General features: G+C 43.6%; 1 protein-coding gene across 1 annotated transcript in view; it reads right to left on the minus strand.

Moving 5' to 3' along the window:
* Positions 1-12,175, minus strand: part of EXD3 (exonuclease 3'-5' domain containing 3) — a 439,907-nt gene that overhangs the window by 132,901 nt on the left and 294,831 nt on the right. The gene's annotated exons all lie outside the window — the stretch shown is intronic.

The raw sequence follows: 12,175 nt of genomic DNA on the forward strand, positions 1-12,175 counted from the left end.
TAGCAAGTCACAAGCTAAGAGGTTGTGTCAGACAATTGTGAACATGGCCAAGAATTGCAGACACAAGGATTTCATGATTGTGTCATCTCTAAGCCAGCCAAAAAGTAGATGCAGACCCTGCATGATGCCTGAACAAAGATGGCTTGTTCTTTCCGAAGAAAAACAGTAGAAGACGGCAATAATCAGGGGAGTACTGTGATCAGTGAATAATCTATGTATTTATTACACAAAAAATCTATCTAACTCAAGGTGATAAATAGTAATAATACACATCATAGACATTTCATCAGTTATACACAGATGGGATATCAGTGAATCATAAATATAACTTAGAGGATGATTGGGGTACATATACAAACAAAACATTTACAGCAGAAGGAAGAGGATTGATGAATGGCCAGGCACACACATTATACAAGGAGAAATGGACAATGTGGAGCATGAAAAGTGATGAGGGGACACGTTTTTTTTGCACACATTTTGTACACTAAAGGAGATCATATGGAGTTTATATGTCTCAATAATAATGAGTTATAGACATTTCCCAGGCTGTAAGCAAAGGATTCTGGGTATGAATTAGAGCAGTGGTTCTCAACCTCAGTCCTCAAGTACCCCCAACGGCCATGTTTTGGGAACTTCCCTTAGATAAAATAGCTCTTATCGATACCATGTCATTGATATAGATTTAAAGCAGCTGTGAAAAGTAAAGTAAAACCTGAAAACATGGCCCGTTGGGGGTACTTGAGGACTGAGGTTGATAACCACTGAATTACAACAGTAGTGGTCAACTCACTTGATTTAAAGGGCCTTGTGTGAGACTTCTGACATCGCCAAAGAGCCGTACATAATAATTGAATGTAAAAAAAGCTGTCAGACTGCAGACATGCAACAAAAGATGGTCAGAGACTTGCGCACACTACACAAGATGATCATAGACTGCACACGTGCAACAAAAGATGGTCAGAGACTTGCGGCACACTATACGAGATGATCATAGACTGCACACGTGCAACAAAAGATGGTCAGAGACTTGCGGCACACTATACGAGATGATCATGGACTGCACACGTGCAACAAAAGATAGTCAGAGACTTGCGGCACACTATATGAGATGATCATAGACTGCAGACATGCAACAAAAGATGGTCAGAGACTTGCGGCACACTATATGAGATGATCATAGACTGCAGACATGCAACAGGAGATGGTCGCAGACTTGTGGCATGCTGCAAGAGATTATCATAGACTGCAGATGTGCAACAGAAGATTGTCACAGACTTGCAGCACAATACAAAATTGGTCAGAGACTGCAGATACGCTACAAAAAAATGGTCAAAGATCATGCATGACCAACCATGCGCCAGGAGTTTTTGGGAGACTGGGCACATACTTCCGGAAATATCCTGACTGCCAAATCATCATTGGTGCTCTTTACATGTGCAATAGGAGATGGTCAGAGATTTTGGGCATACTACAAGAGATGATCATAGTTTGCACATGTGTAACAGGAGATGGTCAGAGACTTGCGGCATACTACAAAATATGATTATAGACTGCAGACGTGCAACAGGAAATGGTCACAGACTTGTGGCATACTACAAGAGATGATCATAGCCTGCACATGTGCACCAAGAGATGGTCACAGACTTGCGGCATACTACAAAATATAATTATAGACTGCACACATGAAACAGGAGATGGTCACAGACTTGCGGCATACTACAAGAGATGTTTATAGACTGCACATGTGCAAAAGGAAATGGTCAGAGACTTGCGGCATACTACAAGATATGATCATAGACTGTACACATGAAACTGGAGATGGTAACAGACTTGTAGCATACTACAAAAATGGTCAGAGACTGCAGATATGCTACAGGAGATGGACAAAGATCATGCATGACCACCCATGCGCCAGGAGTTTTTGAGAGACTGGGGACTGCTATCGCAGCCCCTTTACAAATCATTGTGTTCACATTGGTGCTCTTTACAGCTTGATATTTCTCTGAACAGATAGTGATAAACAAAAAGGCCAAACCAAATAAATAATTGAAGCCAATCTAAAGAATATTTTTTCTTTACCAGTGTGAGTAAGCATTTGGTAAGGAAAACACAGACTACTGTCTGGCCCATAGGGGCTGCACAATAAATGCCAAAGAGCTGCATATGGCCGCTTGGCGACAGGTTAAGCACTAGCAAAATAAAAGGTTATATATTGCAAACAAGTGAAATATAATATGAGATGTAATATTGGCAAATACTGAATATCTGTAAGCAATGAGGCACAGACATGATTCTCACGCTGTACACAGAGGAAGAAGCGTATTCTGGGTATATCTCAAGGGATGATGAGGTAAGGACATTCACATATCACTGCTCTCCCTCCCGCGTGGATGCATGGCCGGGTCACCTAGCGCCCAGCCTTACAGGAGCAATACTGTCCGGCTTCATGGTACATTTTCAAGCCACATTTAGAATTAGTCATGGGAAGGCAGAACCATATCATGAATAGCTTATGTGTGCCAGACACTACCAGCGTCAGCCTCTGAGAACCACTTCAAGATGAGATTTTCCCACACAGCATTCTTCTATTTTAGCTTGGTGCCGTCGATATACCCGGTGTATGCAGCGGGCACTGTGCTGCTGGAGACTGTACACACATTCCGCTCATTCCCCCTCATTTATTTTATTATGCGAGGATAGGCACAGCTCAAGCCGACAAAAAACAAAAAAAAAGTACTAAATGAATCTGGAAGGAAATGTTAAATAAGTGAGCAATAATGGTGCAGACTTTAGTAGACACAAGGGACAACATGGCCTACTGTGTCTTCTTTTCATCCTTAAAGTGGGAGACCAGCTGTTGAGAATCTAAAAGTAGGTTTGGAAAGAAGAAACTTTATTAGGAAGGTTTTGGTGTATTTGCAAATGGTGACATTAAAGCGAACACATCTTTTTCCCATGCAGGGCAAAGTAAAAGGTTTGCTTTAATGCAGGATAATTCAGCAGCTTATATACACCTCCTTGTTGCTCTTTTTTCCGCTAGAAGGGGCTCAGGACTAATTTTCCTTCCCCTATGTAACTGTGCTGGATCCTGACTGATAATTGTCAAAAATAAAAGCACCTGGTGTTATATAGGAGTAACTGGTGTTGCATAAGCACTCAGTAAGGAAAACACAGACTACAGTCATGGATCGAAATTCAGACAGTTCAGATTTTTTATCCTTGTATAGGCAAGGCTGGTTGTAAAGAAGTTGATTTACTTCTGTGCACCCAGCTCGTCCGGTTTTTCACAATCGATCTGTCCCTCCTGCTATAGCGGGCATCACTGTTCAGTGTATTCCGACAGTGAGCAAGGTTTCCCCACTTTAAGATTACGATAACCCAGTCAGAAGGATTCCCCATCTACATTGAATATGTGGATGGGAGAACTAGGTAATTTTCTTTCTCATTTAGACCCCTTGCAGACAGGGCGGACTTCACCAAGCAGATCTGCCTTCTCAGCGAGGGATCTGTTAGCTGATCACTTCTAAACAGGCGGATGACAGGACCGTTTCCTCTACGTGAAACGGAAACGGACGAGTGGTAACGGGTCAGCACCTATCTGTTTTTAGAAGACTGGATTGGATGCCGGCAGGTTTCAGTGGACACATTTCCACTGACATCCACTGATCCATAGAGAACTATGGATGGTCCAATCGGGTCAGCCTGGAAAACTGACAGATGGACCCGATTGGTCTGTCAGTGTAAAAGGGGCCTTAAACCACTGTTGTAATTTTTTTTTTATTAAGGGCCTAAGGGAAGCGAGTCACATGCAACTCCATACCAGGACGTACTGGGCATTCCTTTCCCCAAGTCCGTGAGTCACTAGATAGAGTTCTAATCTAGATGAAGACCCTGGAGATTGCACCTTTAAAAAAAAAAAAAAAAATCAATGGCAGCCCCTTAAGGAGTTCTATGCATTAATATAAAAAAAAAAAACTTGTGTGTAGCTGCCTCTCCAGCACCCTCCTAATACTTACCTGAGCCCCATCTCTATCCAGCAATTGTCCACGAATGTCTAAGCCGTCCGGGACAATCCTCCTGATTGGCTGAGAAACAGCAGAGGTGCCATTGGCTCCCCAGCTATAAATCAAATTTAGTCAGCCAATTTAGGGGAGAGAGGCCGGGTCGGGGTTCCGTGTCTGAATGAACACACGGTGCTGTAACTCGGCTCGGTTGCCCCCATAGGAAGCTGCTGACTGTGGGGGCACTCGATAGGAGGGAGGGGCCAGGAGCAGCAAAGAGGGACTCGAGAAGAGGAGGGTCCAGGTTGCTTTGTGCAAAACCAACTGCACAAAGGAGGCAAGTTTAACATGTTTGTTCATTTTTTTAAACGAGACTTCACAATCACTTTAACTCTACATTGAAGCAATGTGTACAGCAATTTTAATTACCCACACGACCATATATTATGACCCAATAACAAATTAACAAAGACATCAGAGCAGGTTTATAGGTTCTTCCACTACTGCGACAGATGGCTCAATCAGCATCTTGTTGAAATACTGCTTCAAGGACACCAGTTATGGCATAGACCAGCCTGACTCGGGCATTTAAAATTCCACTCTGTACTTGCCATGCATTCAAATCGTCTTGAAAGCCCACTACAGCAGTGGTTTCCAACCTTTTTAGCACTGGGGACCGGCTGCATGGAAGAAAACTGTGCCAAGGCCCGGGGATGGGGGGCGCATGGGTCATAAGCGATTTTTCACAGGCGATTTCCGGGGGCAATGTGGCTGCTGTTGGCGCTTCATCACGGCAATATGGTTGATCTGGTGTCAGGATGTTTGAAGCTTATTATTTCTATTACATTGTAATAGAAAATGATAGGTCAACTCACCATAATGCAGAATCATAGGGAGCCCTGAGCGTGTCACTTGCCATGTCGTCTGCCGTCAGATGCGGATTGTCACTTGCCACGTCGCCTGCCACCAGATGCAGCTTGTCACTTGCCACATCGCCTGCCACCAGATGCAGCTCGCCACTTGCCACGTAGCCTGCCAGTGCCAGATGTGGATTGTCATTGCATTGGTGGCAGCACTGCTCCATTTAGCACAGAGGCAAGCCTCTGTGCAGTGGTCCGTTCTGAGTGAGGACAGGAAAACGGTGATGTGGGGCGAGCGGTGAGAGATGATATCATCCCTCTGCTCTCCGCCGCACCTCCAACACCGAAGAGGCCCGGCTGTGAGGAGTGGGCTGCGGCCCAGTGGTTGGGGACCCCTGGACTACAGCATCCCTAAGGTTAACGAGAGTGAGCCTTGTGTAAACTGTGCAAACTATACATAAACCTAAGCTTGATTCACTAAGCTATAATGCATGTTATCATCTGGCATAACAAATCGTAATTTTCAGCCACATGACTGCTGCTTTCTTTTCTCATTGTTGAGCTTAACAGTTGCTATTCTGAATAATAGTTATAGCTTAGTGAATGAAGCGAATTAAAATTGAAGCTGAATGTTTGTGGAGTTGTGCATTTTGTAAAATGTATTAATGTTTTACATAAGAACCTGTCTTCATCCCCTTTTACGCGGTCTGCCTGTCAGTTTTTCAGGCGGACCTGATCGGACCCTCCATTATGCTCCATGGAGTGGCAGATGTAAACGAACGTGTAGATCCGTTCCCCTTCCGTCTAGCAGATCGGATGGCAGACGGGTGTAAACGGACAGACGGTCTTGTTTACATCCAACTGCCCATAAAGGAGAGTGCGCTTTGCGTCCACTCTGCATAAGCTGAACAGACACAGAGAAGCCATCCGCCTGCTTAGCGTGGATAAGTAGACAGATCCCCCACTGAGCTGGAGGATTCCCCCCGTGTGGAAGGGGACTTATAGTACATGTAAACCCTTACCTTGTAAAACAAACTTGTTCATTTTTAAAGTAGAAATGCAAGGCAAAAGGTTTGTGTGTGTGTATATGTATAGATCTATACACATACATACCATACACACACACACACACACACACACACACACACACACACACACACACAGAGTGGGTAACATAAGTATTGAACACGTCACCATTTTTCTAAAAGGTGCTACTGACATGAAATTTTAACCACGTCAGTGACAGCCCATGCAGTCCATATACAAAGAAATCAAAACAAATAAGTTCAGACATTAAGTTATGTGCAAAAAAAAAAATGGAATGTCACAGGAAAAAAGTATTGAACACGCTGTTGGTAATGACGGCTTCAAGACGTCTCCTGTATGGAGAAACTAGTCGCATGCATTGCTCAGGTGTGATTTTGGCCCATTCTTCCACACAAACAGCCTACAAATCTTGAAGGTTCTGTGGGCCTCTTCTATGATCCGATCTTTAGTTCTTTCCATAGATTTTCTATTGGATTCAAGTCAGGTGATTGGCTGGACTATTCTTGCAGCAATATTTTATTTCTTTGAAACCAATTGAGAGCTTGGGATCATTGTCTTGCTGAGACGTCCACCCTTGCTTCATCTTCATCATCGTGGTAGACGGCAGCAGATTTTTTATCAAGAATGTCTTCCTTCAATGATGTAAAGTTTGCCAGTACTGTATGCTGAAAAACAGACTCACACCATGATGTTCCCACCTCAAATGTCACTGTTGTTGATATGGTGGTATTGGGGTAATGTGGGTTGCCATTTGACCTCCAAACATGGTGTGTATTATGGCATCCAAAGAGTTCAATTTTAGTCTCATCTGCCCAGACTATAATATCCCAGTATTTCACAGGCTTGTATAAATGTTGTGCAGTAAACTTCAAACGAGCTTCAACAAGCTTTTTCGTCAGCAAAGTTTTGTGTGGTGAGCGTGCATACAGGCCATCATGGTTGAGTGCATTACTTGTGGTTTTCTTTGACACAATTGTACCTGCTAATTCCAGGTCTTTCTGAAGCGCTTCACAAGTGGTCCTTGGCTTTTGGACAACTCTTCTGATAATTCTTTCCACTCTGTCAGAAATCTTGTGAGGAGCACCTGGTCGTGGCTGGTTTATGGTGAAATGATCTTCTTTCCCCCTTCTGGATAATGGCCCCAACAGTGCTAACTAGAACATTCAGAAGTTTATAAATCCTTTTGTAACCAATGTCATCAGTATGTTATGCAACAATAATGTTGCAAAGGTCTTGAGGGAGCTCTTTGATCTTACCCATCATGAGATGTTTCTTGTGAGACACCTTTTTATAGGCCATCTGTTGAGACTGAACCAGCAGATATTAATTTGGGACAGGATTTCTTCCTAATTACTGATAGATTTCAGCTGGTGTCCTGGCTTTCCATGTCCTTTTGCACCTCCTTTTTTCATGTGTTCAATACTTTTCCCTTGTGTGATTCCATTTTATTACACATAACTTCATTTCTGAACTTATCTGTTTTGGTTTCTTTGTATGTTTGGATTGCATGGATTGTTACCGACACGTGGTGAAGATGTCATGTCAATAGCACCCTTAGAAATATATTTACCTAGAAAAATTGTGACATGTTCAATACTCATTTTACTCACTGTATATAAATCACATAACCCAAAATGGGCTTGCCAGCAAAATGTGGGGCGCTTGCCAGCATGAGACAAAAACAGTAGTACACTGATCTTTACAGTAAAGGACTGTGCAGGGTAGTGTGTCAGCAGAAGTCTAGTCACTAGAGTACAGGTAGGCTGTGCCCCCATGTAAAATGCAAAGAAGAAAACGGACCATGCTGGGATGGACGTGCAAAGGGAACAGGATACTTTTTTTCATACAAATACATGGTACAACAAACACATCGTAAATATGGAATGTTGGGGTAACAAACACTTTTAAAATCAGCTTTCAGTCCCTCTGCCAAGTGGCACTTCGTTTGGAAGAGGAATGGGAAGCACTAGGAGCCAATCAGGTTCTGCTGTGTGCACATATGCTGACAGTTAACATGCTGAAAGGAGGCGAGAACAGGGATGATGATTTATCCAATTTGTAGGCTTTAGCTGGGGAGGTGAAACTGCAGTTTTCCTTAACCACTTCAGCCCCGGAAAAATTAACCCCCTTCCTTACCAGAGCACTTATTGCAATTTGGCACTGTGTCGCTTTAACTGACAATTGCGTGGTCGTGCGACTTTTTGTACCCAAACAAAATGTACGTCCTTTTTTCCCCACAAATAGAGCTTTCTTTTGGTGGTATTTTTATCAACTCTGCGGTTTTTATTTTTTGCGCTATAAACAAAAATAGAGCGTCAATTTTGAAAAAAATGCAATATTTTTTTACTTTTTGCTATAATAAAAAAAAAATCGCAATAAGCGTATATTGATTGGTTTGCGCAAAAGTTATAGCATCTACAAAATAGGTGATAACTTTATTGCATTTTTTTTTTTACCAGTAATGGCGGCAATCTGCGATATTTTTATTGTGATCGTGACATTGCGTCTGACTTATCGGACACTTTACACATTTTTGGGACCATTCAAATGTATACAGCGATTAGTGCTAAAAAACTGCACCGATTACTGTATAAATGTGACTAGCAGGGAAAGGGTTAACACTAGGGGGCGCTGAAGGGGTTAAATATGTTCCCTAGTGAGTAATTCTAACTGTAGGGGGAGGGGATTCACAAGGGGAGGAGACCGATCTGTGTTGCTCTGTACTGGGAACACACATCGATCTCCTCACCTCCGACAGGACGTGGATCTGTGTGTTTACACACACAGATCCACGGTCCTGCTGTGATTGCGGGCAATCACGGGTGCCCGGCGGACATCGCGGCCGCTAGGCACGCGCATCGGTTCCCGAGCGATGATGCGCACCCCCTAGACGACCGGGAAGCACAGGATGTCATATGATGTCCAACCAGGATGGGAGATCCCATCTGTGGACGTCATTTGACAATGGGCGGGTAATGAAGTGGTTAAAGTGATTATAAATGATCACCTTGTAAAACAACCCATTCAATTGAAAATAAAAAGGCAAAAAATTGCTAAGAAACATGTCCGCTGGAAGCCTGTCCGTCGGACATGTTTGGTCGTCTGTATGACTCACCGGACATGTCCGCTCGGCCGAAAGCCCTCGCATGCGTCAAAGTGATTCGACACATGCGTGGAAGCATTGACCTTCCAGGGTCACGCACGTCGCTGCGTCATCGTCGCGACCGCGTATCCTGTCCGCACGGATTTCGGTTTGATGGTGTGTACAACTATCAGACCGAAATCTCCGAGCGGACATGTCCGATGTGTACGGGGCCTAACAGAGAGTTCTAACAGAGCTGTGCTGTCTGGTAAAGGCATATGAATCCTTGGGTGTATATATCTACAATGTGTATATGCATATAAAATAAGAGAAAACCTACAGAATCCTCTTGCAGAAGACATTCCCAGGCCATTTCCAGGGAGCGAACACTTGATAGGAGACTATTTTAAAACCCTGGAAATTGGTGGTTTGCCTCACAATACCGTTCTAAATGCCATCAGTGTTCCTGATAATGGCAGTCTACAAGGAGAAGAGGGTTTGTGAAGCCCACTGTGTATGCATGTGTGTGAGAGAGAGAGGCAGATAAAGGCCGGCGAGGTTGGTATTCATAAGCAGCCAACACACAAATAGATAAAGGTTCCGTTAGGACTGATGTCATCTCTGGTCTCCGAAAATAGGACTCTCAACTTTCTGGTGGGAAAACTATTTTTCTCCTACTCAAACCCTCCCCTTTCCAGCAAGGTCCCCTCCAAACACAGCTCCCAGGAGGAAGCAGAGTTAAAAGGCTATGTTATACCCCTGGGATAAAAAAAAGACTTCAGCTCTCTGCTCAGGAGATGCCAGGGAGATGGCCATAGGCAGTTTTATAGGTTAGTCTAGAGAACGGAGTGGCACCACATGAGCAGGTGACAATAGTTGGATTACAATGACAACGAGTTTACTATGCTGTTGATAAGCCATGCACTTGGGGCAGGAGAGAATAGGCAATTTATAGTTGCACCATCACTAGCGATTAAATGGTAAGGGTGGCTTTTAGCAGAGATTATTCACAATTGGAGCACTGTGGCACCACGTGCAATTATTTGTTACTACATGATACTTGTGTAGCTTACACCAAAGAGTCATTGGTTCCATCTCTGTAGCAACTTCACACCAGAAAATGCACATAACTGCGCATTTTTTGACTGCATGTTTACATGCATTTGAAGTGTGTTTGCTATGCGCTTGAATTCGTTCTGTGCTGCGTTTAGCAGTGCATTTTTCTATATGTTTTTGGGCTTGGCTTTTTTGCCTTAAAGGGCTGTGATAAAGTGCATTCAAAGTGCATTTGTAGCGCGTTACCTGCATTTGCAATGCAGAAAAATGCAGCATGCCCTACTTTTTTTTTTTAACTGCGCTCTGAACTGTACTGCAATCATGTGACCTACATCCATAGGATTACCTTGGGTTTGGGCTGTTTATGCAGTTGGAGCGTAGTTCAAAATGCAAAGTAATAGGTTCCACTTTAACACTCCCAAACCCCTCACACATAGGTGAGCGCAGCCTTTGGCATTAGGGTGTGCACCCCAAAGCTCAAACACACTCTACCGATCACTCACGATGTTCATTTAGAAAGGGAAGGGGCCAGTAAATGGCATATTTACTGGCCCCTTCCCCCACTCAGCCCAAAACATCCACAGTAACAACCGGTGGGAGAGGAGGGAAGCTGGCAGTGCTGTGGGGGGAAAGAGGGAGAGCCAGGTCAGAAGGGGGATCTGTTCTGCACAGGGTGATTAGGGTGTGCCTGGGCACACGCCTATGCCCTCACAGCAGCACATACCTACCTCTTATTGGCTTTCCAGACCCTCTATATACCCACCAGCAGCAAATACAGCACTGGTTCTAGTACTAGGTATTGTAACATGGGCTGGGAGACTGTCAGCCTTGTATAAGCGCCAGCTAGGAACCTTTACAGGGCTGTCTTTCCTCATTCCTGGCAGGTGAACAGACAAGAGAAGGAAGGTTGAGGATGTGTGCTTTGGGAGGGGGACTTTCGAAAGAAACTTGTTTCTTTACCCTTGCATGGGTAAAGCATACATTTATTTTAATATGCAAATATATACACTGATTAGACATGACATTATGACCATTGATTGGTAAAGTGAATAACATTGACTCCTTAAATCTCTGTAAATTGACATCCGAAACGGGCGGGATATATTGTGCAGCAAGTGAACAAGTTATCCCTGAAGTTGGTGTGCTGAATGCTAAAATTGGGCAAGCATAAGGAGCATTTGCTACCTAGACCAGCATTAATCAAATAAGTGGGGCTGATGACATCACAATTTCAGCATAATTCAGAAATGGTCTAAAGCTGGTCATACACTAGAAGAATTTAGTTTGAAAACGTTATTTCCGGGAATGTTCATTTTTTTTACAGACCTGTGATGGTATCTGGAAGAGAAAAGTTGAAGGAAGAATACTGCCCCATCATTGGTATTAATGGAATAGTGCCTAATTGTTCATATTAGTGGGAGGAATAGTGTCCCATTGCTAGCGTCGGTGGGAGGAATAGTGTCCCATCATTGGGGTCAGTGGAAGGAAAAATGCCCAATTGAGAGGAATGGTTTCCCACGTATGGCATTAGTGGAAGGAATGGTGACCCCTTGTTGGTGTCAATTGGAGGAATAGTGCCCTGAGGGCCAGATAACAGTTTGGAGACCACTGTGCTATACCACGCAAACCAAAGATTTAGGCACCATGGCACACTATGTGGTATATATTTTTTTAACCAACAGAAATCTTCCATTGCCAAAAAAAGGCTAGTTGGTTGATATTGCCTCCCATACCTCCTGGTTCTATAGCCACTTATGCCGCGTACACACGGCCGTTTTTCGGGTTGTAAAAAATGTTTTTTTTTTTTAATGTCATTAAAAACGATCGTGTGTGGGCTCCAGAGCATTTTTCACGATGTAAAAAATGGGCATTAAACATTTCGAACATAGTCTAATTTTTCACAACGTTTTTAACGTTGTCGTTTTTAAAGTCGTAAAAACTGGTCGGGTGAGGGCTTTAGCGACGTGAAAAATCCGTGCATGCTCAGAAGCAAGTTATGAGACGGGAGCGCTCGTTCTGGTAAAACTACCGTTCGTAATGGAGTAAGCACATTCATCACGCTGTAACAGACTGAAAAGCGCAAATCGTCTTTTACAAACATGAAATCATCAAAAGCAGCCCCAAGG

Source organism: Rana temporaria, chromosome 9, assembly GCF_905171775.1.
Source record: "Rana temporaria chromosome 9, aRanTem1.1, whole genome shotgun sequence".
NCBI classification, from domain to species: Eukaryota; Metazoa; Chordata; class Amphibia; order Anura; family Ranidae; genus Rana; species Rana temporaria.